Source organism: Balaenoptera musculus, chromosome 21 (genome assembly GCF_009873245.2).
Source record: "Balaenoptera musculus isolate JJ_BM4_2016_0621 chromosome 21, mBalMus1.pri.v3, whole genome shotgun sequence".
NCBI classification, from domain to species: Eukaryota; Metazoa; Chordata; class Mammalia; order Artiodactyla; family Balaenopteridae; genus Balaenoptera; species Balaenoptera musculus.
In genome coordinates, this window is record NC_045805.1 from 15238203 (window position 1) to 15256244 (window position 18042).

An 18042-nucleotide genomic window follows, 5' to 3' on the forward strand; every position below is an offset into this window, starting at 1 on the left:
TTTAGATTTTTGTATCAAAATTTTCTAGGCCATGTAAACCTAATTTAAATTGGATACTTTGGAGGAGGCATAAATTTCTTCAGGTTATATTAGTCAATAATGGGTAAAATGAGGAGAACTGCATGAATGTTCATTCTGGATGCCACTTTTGCTTTAGCAGAAATTTAACAAAATAAAGAAAGATATGAAAAATTAGTCAAAGAGTACTAAAGACCTAAATCTTCCCTTGGTGTTGGCTTACTTGTGGAAGATCCAGTGGATTTGGACTGAACTGTTCCTGATTCCAGGAAAATTTCAAACTCAACCCAGGTGTATAATAGCTCAAAAAGATCCTTCTTTTATTACTTTGTTTAACTTTAGGCTTATTAAATGGAATTCCTATGACTACCTGAAGTCTGGTGTTAAAATGAGAGCAATCTATCCAGTATAATGAGCCCAACTCTATTTCACCAGTTACTTTTGGTTCCTAAGAAATATATGTAAGCTATAAATTTAGGGGACCATCCAGAGCCATCCAGGAAACAGTACACTAATGGTCTGAGAGTCCAGTACATCTCCTTGTTTTATTCAGGGCACTTTGTGGCTAGAAATAGAAACCAACTCTGGCAGGATGAAGCAGAAAGAGTTTTACTGAAAGGATGTTGAGTAATTCATAGAATTGCCAGAATAGCTGAAGAATCAGACTTGGGACATAGGCAGGCACCAAGGGAGGTGACTGCTGACAACCACAGCTAAACTTCCATCTGGGACAGCCTGGCAGGGATGTTTCTCTTGTTGTGAAGGGACAGTAGAGGCCAGTGCTGGCCCTGGACAAGTTACCATCTCTAGTCACCATCTCTGGCTCTAATATCTTAGAAAGAAAAGTGTTCCCACTGCCTCTGGAACAGAATTCTCCTGACTGTCTGAATCCAGCAATTAGATTAAATAAAAATTTAAAGAAATGAAAGGTGGACAAAACTTAGTACTTACTATGTTCCAAATGATTTCTAACTTATTCCCTTACCCCACAATATTTTATTAAATAAGAGATGATGTGAGAATGGGGAAAACAAAATACTTAAGAAAAAATATGAAAAAGGATTGGTTGTAAAATAATTAAATGAAATAGTCAAAGAATGACAAAGATCTTATTATATTGCACGTATATAAGAAGAATCTAAAATGAGACTCCAGTGCACATGTTGGAGTGATTTGGCTCCGCGTGTAGTGCCGATGTAGGAAAATTAAATAACTATCTTAACTTTCTTCTCCACTCGTTTCAGGCAGCTCTATCAGATGACCCTTTAAAATTCCCATGGTGATTGGGTATCCAGGCCTTATTGTTTTAGAAGTACAATTAGATTAAATGATTTAGAAACCTGTGCTCACCTTATACCCAATACTTTTGAATGATTATTTATACAGTTTAGTGTCTTTGGCAAATTACTTGTGCTTTTAGTTTTGGTTCCTCGACATTTTCCCTTCCTTTCTGTTAATTTTGATTTACTTCATTTAGTTTCCACCACCTCATTTAACTGAGTTCACATGATGTTCTGAGTCATAACTTACTGTTGTAATTGTCATCCGGGAATAATCCTGTTTGTGCTGGCCAGTTACGAAAGTTCTTACCAGAGACGATACTTTACCAAGTTGCATTATTCATGAGTAAAGCAAATTCACAAATGTTAAGAGTTGGAAAGAGAGAAAACCAAGAATTTGGTCTAAGGGTTTTTTCTTTAGAACTGAGGAAGACAGATGTGCTGGAAGATTTTTGGTGTCAGATGTGAACTCTAATCAGTCAAGGAGAGAGATTTGCAGAACTGGGTGGTCAAAATGGCATCCTAGGAATTTTCAGACTTGCATTCTTGAACAGGAGAGCCTAAAAGACAGTTCAAAGAAATGCTCACCCTCAAGCATTTTTATGCAAAGTGATGAAATTTAGAGGAAAATTGGAAACAGCCAATTCTGAGAATTATACACAATGAACTAACTATGACGTGATCATTATTTGCATTAATACTCTTCAGTGTTTTGGAGAATTTGGTTTGTTTGATTAAAACCAGGATTCTTTCTTTTTCCAAATGACTACATTAGGTACCATTGATGTACATTCCCTCAGTACTCCTTCATTGTGCTAGTCACATGTACAATTTCTCTATTGTCTGCCTTCCCCATTAGTTTGTAAGCTTCAGAGGGCAGGAATTGGGTCTAATTTTTTCCTCTGTGTTCCTGTCACCTAGCAAATATATGCCTAACACATAGTAAATCCTTCATTATTTCTCAATGGATAGGCAAACGGAAGAAAATTGATTATATTTAGAAAATTTCATCCTGAAGATTGCCACTAAGAGTAGCATGCAGAAAGGTAAATATTCTTATTAACTCAGTCTCATTTCTTGACTCCTTAAGGTTCTGGCTAGTTTTGACTCAGTTCAAGATGCTGTGCCTGGTTTGTGATTGTCCATTGCAAATCCTTGGAGAGGACTAATCCTTGTGTTCAGTAGACTTTCCATAAATATTTATTATTTGGATATTGTTCACTGTTGAGTGAACTGGGGGTCTTGGCTGCAAAATTTTAAGTAGAGCTTCGTATGAATCTAATTGACCATGGAATCTAGAGTTACCTTAAGCAGAGGTTAAGCCTAGAATTAGTTCTAACACATATATACATATATTCAAACATATTATATATATAGTTGGTTCTAACACATTTACATATTATTCTACATATGTATCTAGTATATAATATACATAATAGAGCAGATCCCTCTCCTATGGCTGATCTAGGATGACTCAATCTTTAACAGCAGGAATATGAAGGTATTCAGTTTATGTATTTATTGGGCAATAAGGATTATAACTTTTGTATAATTCCTACAAAGTCCAAGTGAGTGATAATTATCACTGATAATAACAGTGAAATATGTAAAGTATTATATAACAGTATTATATTTATAATCCTTCAATAGTTTCCATTATCCTTATACTAAAATTCAGTCTTCTTAATTTGGTTTATCATGACTCTGACTATGCTTCAGATTACTCCTTGCACGTTACACTTCCACTAGTGTAAGTTTCTGATTATGCCATTATTTTTCTAGCTTCCAGGCTTTTGTATTTATTTTGTTTGAAATATTTTTCTTACTCTTCCCCTCTTTACCTCAATCCTCCCTGCAAGAAAAGAGTTATGTCTCCCTGCTAAAAGTTCCCCTTCTATTAACTACCAGTTACTTCCTCATCATTAATGCTTTGCACACAGGTACTGTTACTTGTTTGATTTTCTGTGTCCCCTACTAGAACACACATAAACCAGAGCATCCATTGCACTTGTCCTATGTTCCCAGTGCTGGCACAGTGCCTCCTGTATGGTTAACAATATCTTTGTTGGATGAAGAAAGAATGAAAGAAGGAACATGTGGCCTAAATAGAACATATTTCTGTACCTGTTAAGGAACATGTGGTCTAAATAGAACATATTTCTGTACCTGTTAACTTATCGTTTTAAATTCTTTGGTAGAGTTGGAAAACGGGCAGTAGGAGAAGTGCCATTCCTATTTCAGCTTCTGAGGAGAGCATGTGACTGACTGTTCACTTGGGGCAGTGGTCCCATTACCAATCTTATTGGTTTATATCATATACACAAACCTTGTAAAAACTCCTCAGACCGCTGTGAAGCCATTCAACAAAAAGCAGATTTATAGATTTCAGGTTGAGTGTTATTTGCCAAAATATTTGTACAGGTAGGCTGTGTTTCATTACCAAGACCTTTCCTTTGGCTGTGCAGTCACTTGGGACTCTTCTATCCATCATGTTCCTCCTTTGGTTTCAATCACATCACTCCAACTGAATGCAACAATATTGATTTCTCCCTCTTTGCCTGTTCCATCCTTTGGTCACAGATTTGGATGGAGAACAAATGGAGTATAATGGTGTGTTTAGAGCCCTTTTCCTCAACTCAGCATCTTGTCTCTGACAAGGTCACTAAGAGGGTGGAGATGGCGGAGCAATTCTGCAAGAGGTGGCTGATCCCTTGATGGTGTCTTCTTCAGAATTTAGGATCATACTCCCAGAACGTTTAATACATGTTTTGTATGTTGTTATACGTTTGTCCTTTCCTGATTTGAAATACTGAGTTCTCCATGTTGATCCTCTGTGCTGAAAGTTACATCTGAAACAAAAAACCTGCCTTTGTGTATCAGAAATGAGATCTGGTATTAATTCAGAAGATCTGTATTTAATTCTTGACTTGTCCATAACTGGCTGTATGACCTTGGGCAGGTCACTTTAAGACTCAGTTTTTCACCTCTAAAAGGAGAGTGTGAGAGGAATGGCTAAGGTCATTTACAGTTCTGGATCTTATGAGCCATCTTTGCCATCTTTCCATGTTAACCTAAATTTCTAGTTCTCCAATTATTCCTTTGAACAAAATTGGGACACCATACACCCTAATGATAAAGTAGCACTCTGAAAACAAGGAAAACACCAAGACATGAATACTAATGAAACAATTATGTCCTGTCATGTGTCTGTTTTCTTTCTACTAGAAAGGAAGCATTTCGTGTGTGGAAGTTGTGCCATTTCTAAGTAACTTAAAGAAAACACGATTTGGGAGGACCTCAAAAAATGACTGAAAGTTAAAATCATACTTCTCTTTACACAGTTAGAAAATCAGGTGAAACTATAAAAACACTTTAGCTGCTGGGCTAGAATCTTGAGCCATGTGTATCTGAGTTCTATTTTTCCCTCCAGTCTTAACTTTTATAGTATAACACAAGCAGTATTATTATTTTGGTTACATAATTAACCTGGATACATTCTCTTAGTAAAAGGTTCCGAGAGTAAAGAGTTTCACAAAGTAAAATGGGAAAGTTCCTCTTCACTCTTCATCCTCATCCTCATTAGGTCCACATTCCTCCCCAAAGGCAATAACTGACAACACTTTGTTTGGTGACCTTCTATTCCTTACCCCAAACATACCCTTACATTCTGCCACTTCTCCTTCCTGGCTTCTCTTTCAACTGCCCCTCTCACGATCACCTTCCTTTTTCAGCCCCAAGTCCTAAGTTTGTGAATAACTGGTCTTCTGATTATTGTTTCCATTTGAAGTGTCACCTCATCAGAGACAAGCGTTAGCTGCCCAACCTAACTGAAGTAGTTCCGGCCAACCTTACCCTATGGTATTTTTTAAGTTAGAATATGCTGTTTTGTGCACTTCATAAAGCTGTAAAGTAATTGTATTTGTTTTTCTTCTTTTCGTTTTCTGTTTTACCTTCTTGCTCTCTGCATTGTAAGCCCATGAAAGTAGAGTAGAGGATATGCTTGTTTTGTTGGTTGTTGTGTCTCCACTATCCTTCAGGTTTTCTGAAGTAAATATTGGTGAAATATGTTAATATACACATGTACATAGACACATACACAAATGTATTTAAATCAGTGTACCATATTCTATGTATTATTTATAAACTTTTTTTTTAGTTTAGTAAATCTTAGAGATCTTTCCATATCAGGATATTCTCTCAGTGACTGACTAGTACTGCACTGTATGGAAATACCCATAATGTACTAAAACTTTCCACTACAAATGGTCAAACTAGGCTGTTTCCAGTTTTTTGTAATCATTGACCATTGATTGACCATCCAGGTGTTGCTCAGACCTTATCTGTGCACCTGTGCAAGTATTTCTGTAAGGTAAATTCCTAGTAGTGGAATTAATGAATTGAAAGGATGATGTATTCTTAATTTTGATGGATATTCACAAATTAAGTTTGTCAATTGGTGTTTCAAATTATACTGAACGAACTGTGATTACAAGAATTCTTGTCTGGTAATTCTCACCTCCACCAGATATTATAAAACTAACATGGTCATGTGTACTTTTTTTTTTTTTTTGCCATGCTGCATGAGTCATGCGGGATCCTAGTTCTCCAACCAGGGATGGAACCTGTGCCCCTGCAGTGGAAGCACGGAGCCCCAGCCACTGGACCGCCAGGGAAGTCCCTGTACTTCTTCCTTGAATTGTCTTTGCCATGTACATTCCCCCTTTCCATTGGGTTGCTTATTGTTTTGCTTAGTGATTTGCAGAAGCTTTTAATTTCTTTTATGGTCCCTTACACAAAATTGGACTTGACAATCGGAGAACAAAATAGACTTACATTAAAAATAGAACCAGTAGTGGGATTGCTGGGTCATATGGTAATTCTATTTTTAGTTTTTTAAGGAACCTCCATACTGTTCTCCATAGTGGCTGTTTCAATTTACATTCCCACCAACAGTGCAAGAGGGTTCCCTTTACTCCATACCCTCTCCAGCATTTATTGTTTCTAGATTTTTTGATGATGCCCATTCTGACCTGTGCGAGGTGATACCTCATTGTAGTTTTGATTTGCATTTCTCTAATAATTAACGATGCTGAGCATCTTTTCATGTGCCTCGTGGCCATCTGTATGTCTTCTTTGGAGAAATGTCTATTTAGGTCTTCTGCCCATTTTTGGATTGGGTTGTTTGTTGTTTTGATATTGATCTGCATGAGCTGTTTATATATTTTGGAGATTAATCCTTTGTCTGTTGATTCGTTTGCAAATATTTTCTCCCATTCTGAGGGTTGTCTTTTCATCTTGTTTATAGTTTCCTTTGCTGTGCAAAAGCTTTTAAGTTTCATTAGGTCCCATCTGTTTATTTTTGTTTGAATTTTCATTACTCTAGGAGGTGGTCAAAAAAGATGTTGCTGTGATTTATGTCAAAGAGTGTTCTGCCTATGTTTTCCTCTATGAGTTTTATAGTGTCCGGTCTTACATTTAAGTCAATCTATTTTGAGTTTATTTTTGTGTATGGTGTTAGGGAGTGTTCTAATTCATTCTTTTACATGTAGCTGTCCAGTTTTCCCAGCACCACTTATTGAAGAGACTGTCTTTTCTCCATTGTATATTTTCGCTTCCTTTGTCATACAGTGTGAAGTAAGTCAGAAAGAGAAAAGCAAATATCGTATAATAACGCATACATGAGGAATATAGAAAAATAGTATAGATAATCTTATTTGCAAGGCAGAAATAGAGACACAGACGTAGAGAACAATGTATGGATACCAAGGGGAAAAGGGGTGGGATGGGAGGAATTGGGAGACTGGGATTGACACGTATACCTTATTGATACTATATATGAAATAGACAACTGATGGGAACATACTGTAGAGCACAGGGAACTCTACCTAATACACTGTGGTAACCTAAATGGGAGGGAAGTCCAAAAGGGAGGGGATATCTGTATGTGTATGGCTGATTCATTTTGTTGTGCAGTGGAGGCTAACCAACATTGTAAAGCAACCATACTCCAATAAAAATTAATAAAATAAATTAATTTAAAAAATAGAACAAAAAATAGCAACAGTACAAAAAAAAATTAGGTCACTTTAATGCCAACTGGTGCCTGTGAGACAAAATTGAAAACATACATATGGCTGTTTGCCAAATTTAAATACAGGAGCATAGTGTGCTTTATACGTACTTAAAAATAGACACAAATGATAACAAAACAATAATACATCCTAAAAGACGCTACTTGAAAATCTCTTGTTATTCATTATCCTAACATTTCTATAGGAGTTTAGAATATAATTGAGAGAGTCTTCCTTCAAAAATATATAACTATGAAATGTATTACTCATTGGGCATGAATGGCTGAGTCTAGGAAAAGATAACACATAGCCAAATATGTAATGATAACTAGAGTCAAGAGTGCCAGGACAAACCATGTTAGTTTAAATTATATATTTTAAAAATCCACAAAGAGTACACGTGAGTTTAACTACATAAACTGATTCCTCTTCTGTTAGATTATTTTGGCAGACAAAAATGTAGTGGTGTGATGTTCACGTTGCTCTGAGTGTATCACTAAGGTGAAGGGCTCATCCTTTTGACTCTTAACATGAAGATGTGTCCTGTGTAACATAGTTATTATTCAATGATCAGTTGTTATGACTTCATCTTTCCTTCCCTTGTAGTTTTCTTGGGACAGTATTTTTTTATTTTTATTTTTTAAACATCTTTATTGGACTATAATTGCTTTACAATGGTGTGTTAGTTTCTGCTTTATAACAAAGTGAATCAGTTATACATATACATATGTTCCCATGTCTCTTCCCTCTTGCGTCTCCCTCCCTCCCACCCTCCCTATCCCAACCCCCCATCCCACCCCTCTAGGTGGTCACAAAGCACCGAGCTGATCTCCCTGTGCTATGCAGCTGCTTCCCACTAGCTATCTGTTTTACATTTGGTAGTGTATATATGTCCATGCCACTCTCTCACCCTGTCACATCTTACCCCTCCCCCTCCCCATATCCTCAAGTCCATTCTCTAGTAGGTCTGTGTCTTTATTCCCGTTTTGCCACTAGGTTCTTCATGACCTTTTTTTTTTTTTTTCCCTTAGATTCCATATATATGTGTTAGCATACTGTATTTGTTTTTCTCTTTCTGACTTACTTCACTCTGTATGACAGACTCTAACTCCATCCACCTCACTACAAATACCTCCATTTCATTTCTTTTTATGGCTGAGTAATATTCCATTGTATATATGTGCCACATCTTCTTTATCCATTCATCCGATGATGGACACTTAGGTTGCTTCCATGTCCTGGCTATTGTAAATAGAGCTGCAATGAACATTGTGGTACATGACTCTTTTTGAATTATGGTTTTCTCAGGGTATATGCCCAGTAGTGGGATTGCTGGGTCATATGGTAGTTCTATTTTTAGTTTTTTAAGGAACCTCCATACTGTTCTCCCTAGTGGCCGTATCAATTTACATTCCCACCAACAGTGCAAGAGTGTTCCCTTTTCTCCACACCCTCTCCAGCATTTATTGTCTCTAGATTTTTTGATGATGGCCATTCTGACTGGTGTGAGATGATATCTCATTGTAGTTTGGATTTGCATTTCTCTAATGATTAATGATGTTGAGCATTCTTTCATGTGTCTGTTGGTCTGTATATCGTCTTTGGAGAAATGTCTATTTAGGTCTTCTGCCCATTTTTGGATTGGGTTGTTTGTTTTTTTGTTATTGAGCTGCATGAGCTGCTTGTAAATTTTGGAGATTAATCCTTTGTCAGTTGCTTCATTTGCAAATATTTTCTCCCATTCTGAGGGTTGTCTTTTCGTCTTGTTTATGGTTTCCTTTGCTGTGCAAAAGCTTTTAAGTTTCGTTAGGTCCCATTTGTTTATTTTTGTTTTTATTTCCATTTATCTAGGAGGTGGGTCAAAAAAGATGTTGCTGTGATTTATGTCATAGAGTGTTCTGCCTATGTTTTCCTCTAAGAGTTTGATAGTGTCTGGCCTTACACTTAGGTTTTTAATCCATTTTGAGTTTATTTTTGTGTATGGTGTCAGGGAGTGTTCTAATTTCATACTTTTACATGTACCTGTCCAGTTTCCCCAGCGGGACAGTATTTTAATTGCGCTTTATTAAGTGATATTCTAATTTAATTATATTATATAATAAGGGTCCAGCTAGTTATTCTGTTAATGTTCTCCAGAATATTATCACATGGCATTTATATCATTCCACTTAATGCCTCTGATTGAATTAGGACTCTCAGCTTTGGAACAGCAGTGAATTGTTTTGTGCTTGGACCACAGATCATTCATTTATTTTGGGGAGTTCTGTGTAGTGGGCTTCAGGGTAGAGACAATGCACTTTAAATCCACCGTCTTTTAAGGCAAGCCATGTACTGATGTGCACAAAATGATCTCCAAAAATCATAAATTGATTGGGATTAGGTCACTTTTCATTTAGAAATTATTCAGTTGAAATTGATAATTTGGTGGGTCAAAACCAGCTGAATGTTGGAATATCATGGTTTGATCACAGTTGACATCTTACTTATTAGATTTTGATAGCATGGAGGAACAGAGACGGGTGATTTCTGCATTTCCTGCTTTTGACAAGATATGGAAATATTGCTCTACCAGGGGAATTACTATTTTATCAGCTTTACCAACCTATACAGAGTCAAGAAAGATAATAAAAACCATTACTATCACTCACTAAAGGGTTTCTATTTCTTTAACTGCTAACTCAGTTATTTTAGTAACATAATGGTTAACTCAGTAGAGGGTCTTTCTTTTAAATTATTATTCACAGGAAACCATTAAGACAGATTTCATTCTCTTAGGAAAATAAGAGGCTTTGGGGAACTATCTGTAGGACTGCTTTTGAGGAAGACTCTAGAGGCTATTGTGATCAGCCATCTACAAACTCGTGATAGTCCTGTTGCATCAATTTCAATGTGAGCCTTTTAGAGACTAGTTGAAGAAATGTTCTGTTAGAATAAAGACTTAATTCCCCAAAGAGAGGTGGCAGAGACCCACAATATCAAAAGGTTCCTGTGAAACAGTTTGCATCTAATTAGAATCGGAAAGTGTCAAGTATAAAGAAAAAATGAAGCTGCTTGATATGTTATATATATTTATATATATATTATATATGATTTGTTGCTCAGTATGTTAAATATATATGAAATTCTTTAAGTAGTTTTCATTCTCAAGTTATATTGTAAGGTAGAAAAAAGACATCTAGGCTTCATTTGCATTTACAAATGGAAAGGAAAAAATGAGAAAAAAAATCTAGTTTCAAATTTTTTTGAAATGGATAACTACTTTAAGAAAAAATTTTGTTGAAATTGATTGAAAAGTGATATTATCCCCTCCTACTTTTCCTGATATATGTAAAGAGGCTAGAGAGTAAAAAAAAACCTTGAAATGACATGGAGAACTTTTCCTGGATCTACTAGTTAGATAAACATAAAGAATTCTGGGGATAAAAAAGTTGATTATATTTAACATCATTTATAAAGGAAGTTTTTCTCTTAAGTTCTTCAGCATGTTGCTATTTAGGTCACAAAAGTTTGTTTAATATCAGGAAGCATAACCTTTAAATCTCAAGACTTCTGTTTAACTTGGATATGCAAAATATTCTTCTTCACTGATATTATAATATTCTCTCCATATAATTAGGAAACAATTTAGAACATTATTATTATAATTTAGCATTCCTCAATTTAATTTTACATAGAATCTACTGATTGTAGAATCGTGAGTCTTTCTCATTATTTGGTTTCACAGTAATTCCCCCGTATGCTTTACCTGCAAAACCACTTTAAAATGTAATCCACATCACAAATGTTACAAATCCTGTTATAGTAGTTTGCTCAAGATTCTGCACACATTTTTTCCAGTGTGCAATGAAGCAAAGATAACTGAAATACTATACAGTGGATGGATTTGGCATGGAAATCAACCTAAAGACCTTCTTGGGTATAGCAAGCCTTCAGAATGGGTCAAATAGACATTTACAGTATTTCAATAGAGTAAAGATAAGTTCCACACAGACAACTTTTTCCCTCTCCACATATAGTAAAGGTTTAATGTGAATCTCTGGAATGATGGTATTGGCAGTATAGAGTATCAAATAGTCTGCTGGGGATTAATTGTTCCTAAATGTGATATGAAGAAGTTTCCTTGGAGCACCTTCTGTTTTCTGAAGATAGCTGTAATATGTGCTGTGCTTGATTACAAGGATGCAAAATGACTTTTCCATATTCAGCTGTTTCTTAGAACTACTCAAAATTTAACCATAATGGATTCCAGTAACTAGAAAGTGATTGTGTATGAAATAGACACAATAACTATTTCCACCCCTTATAATCAGAGATTAGTAGAATGTGAAGTGACCACCAAAGTAATTTGATTGATTGATTGACTTTTTTTACCTAATAAAATATTTGAGATATTAAATAAAGAGCTTTTCACAGTAACTCTTAATATCAACATCTCCATCACCCCTGCATATTCCCTCTAGAAACCCTGTTTTTTGTCCTATCTCTTCCCAACCAGTGCCTTGATTTGCACCATTTGAAATCAGTTCTCCATAAACACATCTGAGATTGAGAGGAAAAGACAAGAAAGCAGGAGTTCCTTGAGATTGTTATTTTGATGGTTTGACTGAGATAAAATTGTTACCAACCATGAATTTTCCTTAGCTCTGTGGTCCAGTTTCTTGCTGGAGTGGCCCTTACACAGAAAGTCAGTATATGAGACCACAGTGAGAATCATAGAAGAATGTCACTGAAGGTTTGTTTATCTCAGTGGTTCTAAAATTGTCATCTGTGATCCTTTGAGGGTTTTTGAGAGTAGGCTTCAGGGGATCTGTGAGTCAAAACAATTTTCATGGTAATACTAAAACATTATTTGCCTTTTTCACTATTTATACTAATTATGCAGCAGCAACAATGGGTAAAACTTCTGGCACCTTAGCACAGATCAAGGTGGTGGCACCAAACTGTGGCGGTAGTTATTGTATTTTTCATTGCCATACACCCACATTGAACACACACACACACACACACATACACACACACACTCACACTAGTTTCACTTAAGAATATTCTTGATGAAGCAGTAAAAATGAATTCTATCAATCTCTATCTCTGAGCACACACCTTTTATTTATTTATTTTTGCGTTTCTTTTTTTATTATTTTATTTTTATTGCGGTGTGTTTGTTTTACAATGTTGTTAGTTTCTACTGTACAGCGAAGTGAAGCAGAGTTCCCTGTGCTATACAGCAGGTTCTTATTAGTTATCTATTTTATCCATATTAGTGTATACATGTCAATCCCAATCTCCCAATTCATCCCCCCCCACCCCCGCTTTCCCCCATTGGTGTCCATACGTTTGTTCTCTACATCCATGTCTCTATTTCTGCCTTGCAAGCCAGTTCAGCTATACCATTTTTCTACATTCCACATATATCCGTTAATATACAATGTTTGTTTTTCTCTTTCTAACTTACTTCACTCTGTATGACAGTCTCTAGGTCCATCCACATCTCTACAAATGACCCAATTTCGTTCCTTTCTATGGCTGAGTAATATTCCACTGTATATATGTACCATATCTTCTTTTTTAAAAATTAATTAATTAATTTATTTTTGGCTGCATTGGGTCTTCGTTGCTTCGCATGGGCTCTCCCTAGTTGCAGTGAGCGGGGGCTACTCTTCGTTGCGGTGTGCAGGCTTCTCATTGCAGTGGCTTTGCTTGTTTGAGGAGCATGGGATTTAGGCATGCGGGCTTCAGTAGTTGTGGCTCACGGGCTCTAGAGAGCAGCCTCAGTAGTTGTGGTGCATGGGCTTAGTTGCTCCACAGCATGTGGGATCTTCCCCGACCAGGGCTCGAACCTGCGTCCCCTGTGTCGGCAGGCGGATTCTTAACCACTGCACCACCAGGGAAGTCCCTGCATGTGTCTTTTTGAATTATGGTTTTCTCTGGGTATATGCCCAGTAGTGGGATTGCTGGGTCATATGGTAATTCTATTTTTAGTTTTTTAAGGAACCTCCATACTGTTCTCCATAGTGGCTGTTTCAATTTACATTCCCACCAACAGTGCAAGAGGGTTCCCTTTACTCCACACCCTCTCCAGCATTTATTGTTTCTAGATTTTTTGATGATGCCCATTCTGACCTGTGCGAGGTGATACCTCATTGTAGTTTTGATTTGCATTTCTCTAATAATTAGTGATGTTGAGCATCTCTTCATGTGCCTCTTGACCATCTGTATGTCTTCTTGGAGAAATGTCTATTTAGGTTTTCTGCCCATTTTTTGACTGGGTTGTTTGTTTTTTTGATATTGATCTGCATGAGCTGTTTATATATTTTGGAGATTAATCCTTTGTCTGTTGATTCGTTTGCAAATATTTTCTCCCATTCTGAGGGTTGTCTTTCCATCTTGTTTATAGTTTCCTTTGCTGTGCAAAAGCTTTTAAGTTTCATTAGGTCCCATCTGTTTATTTTTGTTTGAATTTTCATTACTGTAGGAGGTGGGTCAAAAAAGATGTTGCTGTGATTTATGTCAAAGAGTGTTCTGCCTATGTTTTCCTCTATGGGTTTTATAGTGTCCGGCCTTACATTTAAGTCTTTAATCCATTTTGAGTTTATTTTTGTGTATGGTGCTAGGGAGTCTGATTCCTCCAGCTCCGTTTTTTTCCCTCAAGATAGCTTTGGCTATTCAGGGTCTTCTGTGTCTCCATACATATTTTAAGATTTTTTTATTCTAGTTGATAGGGATTGTATTGAATCTGTAGAATGCTTTGGGTAGTATAGTCATTTTCACAATATTGATTCTTCCAGTCCAAGAAAATGGTAAATCTCTCCATCTGTTTGTGGCATCTTTGATTTCTTTCATCAGTGTCTTATAGTTTTTGAGTACAGGTCTTTTGCCTCCTTAGGTAGGTTTATTCCTAGGTATTTTATTCTTTTTGTTGCAATGGTGAATGGGATTGTTTCTTTAATTTCCTTTCTGATCTTTCACTGTTAGTATACAGGAATGCAAGAGATTTGTGTGCATTAATTTTGTATCCTGCAACTTTACAAAATTCACTGATTAGCTCTAGTACTTTTCTGGTGTCTTCTTTAGGATTTTCTATGTATAGTATCATGTCATCTGCGAACAGTGAGAGTTTTACTTCTTATTTTCCAATTTGCATTCTTTTATTTCTTTTTCTTCTCTGATTGCCATGGCTAGGACTTCCAAAACTATGTTGAATAATAGAGATGAGAGTGGACAGCCTTGTCTTGTTCCTGATCTTAGAGAAAATGCTTTCAGTTTTTCACCATTGAGAATGATGTTTTCTGTGGGTTTGTCGTATATGGCCTTTATTATGTTGAGGTAGGTTCCCTCTGTGCCCACTTTCTGGAGGGTTCTTATCATAAATGGATGTTGAATCTATTGAGATGCTCATATGGTTTTTATTCTTCAATTTGTTAATATGGTGTATCACATTGATTGATTTGCATATATTGAAGAATCCTTGCATCCCTGGGATAAATCCCACTTGATCATGGTGTATGATCCTTTTAATGTGTTGTTGGATTCTGTTTGCTAGTATTTTGTTGAGGATTTTTGCATCTATATTCATCAGTGATATTGGTCTGTAATTTTCTTTTTTATAGTATCTTTGTCTGGTTTTGGTATCAGGGTGATGGTGGCCTTGTAGAATGAGTTTGGGAGTGTTCCTTCCTCTGCAATTTTTGGAAGAGTTTGAGAAGGATGGGTGTTAGCTCTTCTGTAAATGTTTGAGAAAATTCGCCTGTGAAGCCATCTGGTCCTGGACTTTTGTTTGTTGGAAGATTTTTAATCACAGTTTCAATTTCATTACTTGTGATTGGTCTGTTCACATTTTCTATTTCTTCCTGGTTCAGTCTTGGAAGGTTATACGTTTCTAAGAATTTGTCCATTTCTTCCAGGTTGTCCATTTTATTGGCATAGAGTTGCTTGTAGTAGTCTCTTATGATGCTTTGTATTTCTGCGGTGTCCATTGTAACTTCTCGTTTTTCATTTCTAATTTTATTGATTTGAGTCCTCTCCCTCTTTTTCTTGATGAGTCTGGCTAAAGGTTTATAAATTTTGTTTATCTTCTCAAAGAACCAGCTTTTAGTTTTATTGATCTTTGCTCTTGTTTTCTTTGTTTCTATTTCATTTATTTTTGCTCTGATGTTTATGATTTCTTTCCTTCTATTAACTTTGGGTTTTGTTTGTTCTTCTTTCTCTAGTTCCTTTAGGTGTAAGGTTAGATTGTTTACTTGAGATTTTTCTTGTTTCTTGACGTAGGATTGTGTTTCTATAAACTTCCCTCTTAGAACTGCTTTTGCTGCATCCCATAGATTTTGGATCATCGTGTTTTCATTGTCATTTGTCTCTAGGTATTTTTTTATTTCCTCTTTGATTTCTCCAGTGATCTCTTGGTTATTGAGTAGCTTGTTGTTTAGCCTCCATGTGTTTGTGATTTAATGGGTCTTTTTCCTGTAATTTATTTCTAATCTCATAGCATTGTGGTCAGAAAAGATGCTTGATACGATTTCAATTTTCTTAAATTTACCAAGGCTTAATTTGACCCAAGATGTGATCCACCCTGGAGAATGTTCCATGTGCACTTGAGAAGAAAGTGTAAACTGCTATTTTCAGATGGAATGTCTTATAAATATCAATTAAATCTATCTGGTCTATTGTGTCATTTAAAGCTTGTGTTTCCTTATTAATTTTCTGTCTGGATGGTCTGTCCATTGCTGTAAGTGAGGTGTAAAATTCCCCCACTATTTATTGAGTTACTGTCGATTTCCTCTTTTATACCTGTTAGCATTTGCCTTATGTATTGAGGTGCTCCTATGTTAGGTGTATATATATTTATAATTGTTATATCTTCTTCTTGGATTGATCCCTTGATCATTACGTAGTGTCCTTCCTTGTCTCTTGTAACATTCTTTATTTTAAAGTCTATTTTATCTGATATGAGTATTGCTACTCCAGCTTTCTTTTGATTTCCATTTGTGTGAAATATCTTTTTCCATCCCCCCCTTTCAGTCTGTGTGTGTCCTTAGGTCTGAAGTGGGTCTCTTGTAGATAGCATATTATGTGTCTTGTTTTTGTATCCATTCAGCCAGTCTGTCTTTTGGTTAGAGCATTTAATCCATTCACATTTAAGGTAATTATCTGTATGTATGTTCCTGTTACCATTTTCTTAATTGATTTGGGTTTGCTTTTGTAGGTCCTTTTCTTCTCTTGTGTTTTCCACTTAGAGAAGTTCCTTTAGCATTTGTTGTAGAGCTGGTTTGGTGGTGCTGAATTCTCTTAGCTTTTGCTTGTCTGTAAGGTTTTTAATTTCTACATTGAATCTGAATGAGATCCTTGCTCGGTAGAGTATTCTTGGTTGTAGGTTCTTCCCTTTCATCACTTTAAATATATTGTGCCACTCCTTTCTAGCTTGCAGAGTTTCTGCTGAGAAATGAGCTGTTAACCTTATGGGAGTTCCCTTGTATGTTATTTGTTGTTTTTCCCTTGTTGCTTTTAATAATTTTTCTTTGTCTTTGATTTTTATCAATTTGATTACCATGTGTCTCGGCGTGTTCCTCCTTGGGTTTATCCTGTCTGGGACTCTCTGTGCTTCCTGGACTTGGGTGGCTATTTCCTTTCCTGTGTTAGGGAAGTTTTTAACTATAATCTCTTCAAATATTTTCTCGGGTCCTTTCTCTCTCTCTTCTCCTTCCAGCACCCCTATAATGCAAATGTTGGTGCATTTAAACTTGTCCCAGAGGCCTCTTAGGCTGTCTTAATTTCTTTTCATTCTTTTCTCTTTATTTTGTTCCACAGCAGTGATTTCTTCCATTTTGTCTTCTTCTGCCTCGGTTATTCTGCTACTGATTCCTTCTAGTGTATTTTTCTTTTTTTAAAAATTTATTTATTTATTTATTTATTTTTGGCTGTGTTGGGTCTTCATTTCTGTGCGAGGGCTTTCTCCAGTTGCAGCGAGCGGGGGCGACTCTTCATCGCGGTGCGTGGGCCTCTCACTGTCACGGCCTCTCGTTGCAGGGCACAGGCTCCAGACGCGCAGGCTCAGTAGTTGTGGCTCACGGGCCCAGTTGCTCTGCGGCATGTGGGATCTTCCCAGACCAGGGCTTGAACCCATGTCCCCTGCATCGGCAGGCAGACTCTCAACCACTGTGCCACCAGGGAAGCCCTGTAGTGTATTTTTGATTTCACTTATTGTATTGTTCATCTCTGTTTGTTTGTTCTTTAATTCTTCTAGGTCTTTGTTAAACATTTCTTGCATCTTCTCGATCGTTGCCTCCATTTTTTTTAACAAGGTCCTGGATCATCTTCACTATCTTTATTCTGAATTCTTTTTCTGGGAGGTTGCCTATCTCCAGTGCATTTAGTTGTTTTTCCTGGGTTTTATCTTGTTCCTTCATCTGGGACATAGTCCTCTGCCTTTTCATTTTGTCTATCTTTCTGTTATTGTGGTTTTTGTTCCACAGGCTGCAGGATTGTAGTTGTTCTTGCTTCTGCTGTCCACCCTTTGGTGGATGAGGCTATCTAAGAGGCTTGTGCAAGCTTCTAGATGGGAGGCTCTGAGCACACACCTTTTAAATATTTCCGTGGGAAGAAATGGAAAGTACACATAAAGCATTTCTACTGCTTACTGAGTTATAACAGTTGTCCTGGGGAAGAGTCCTCAAGCAATT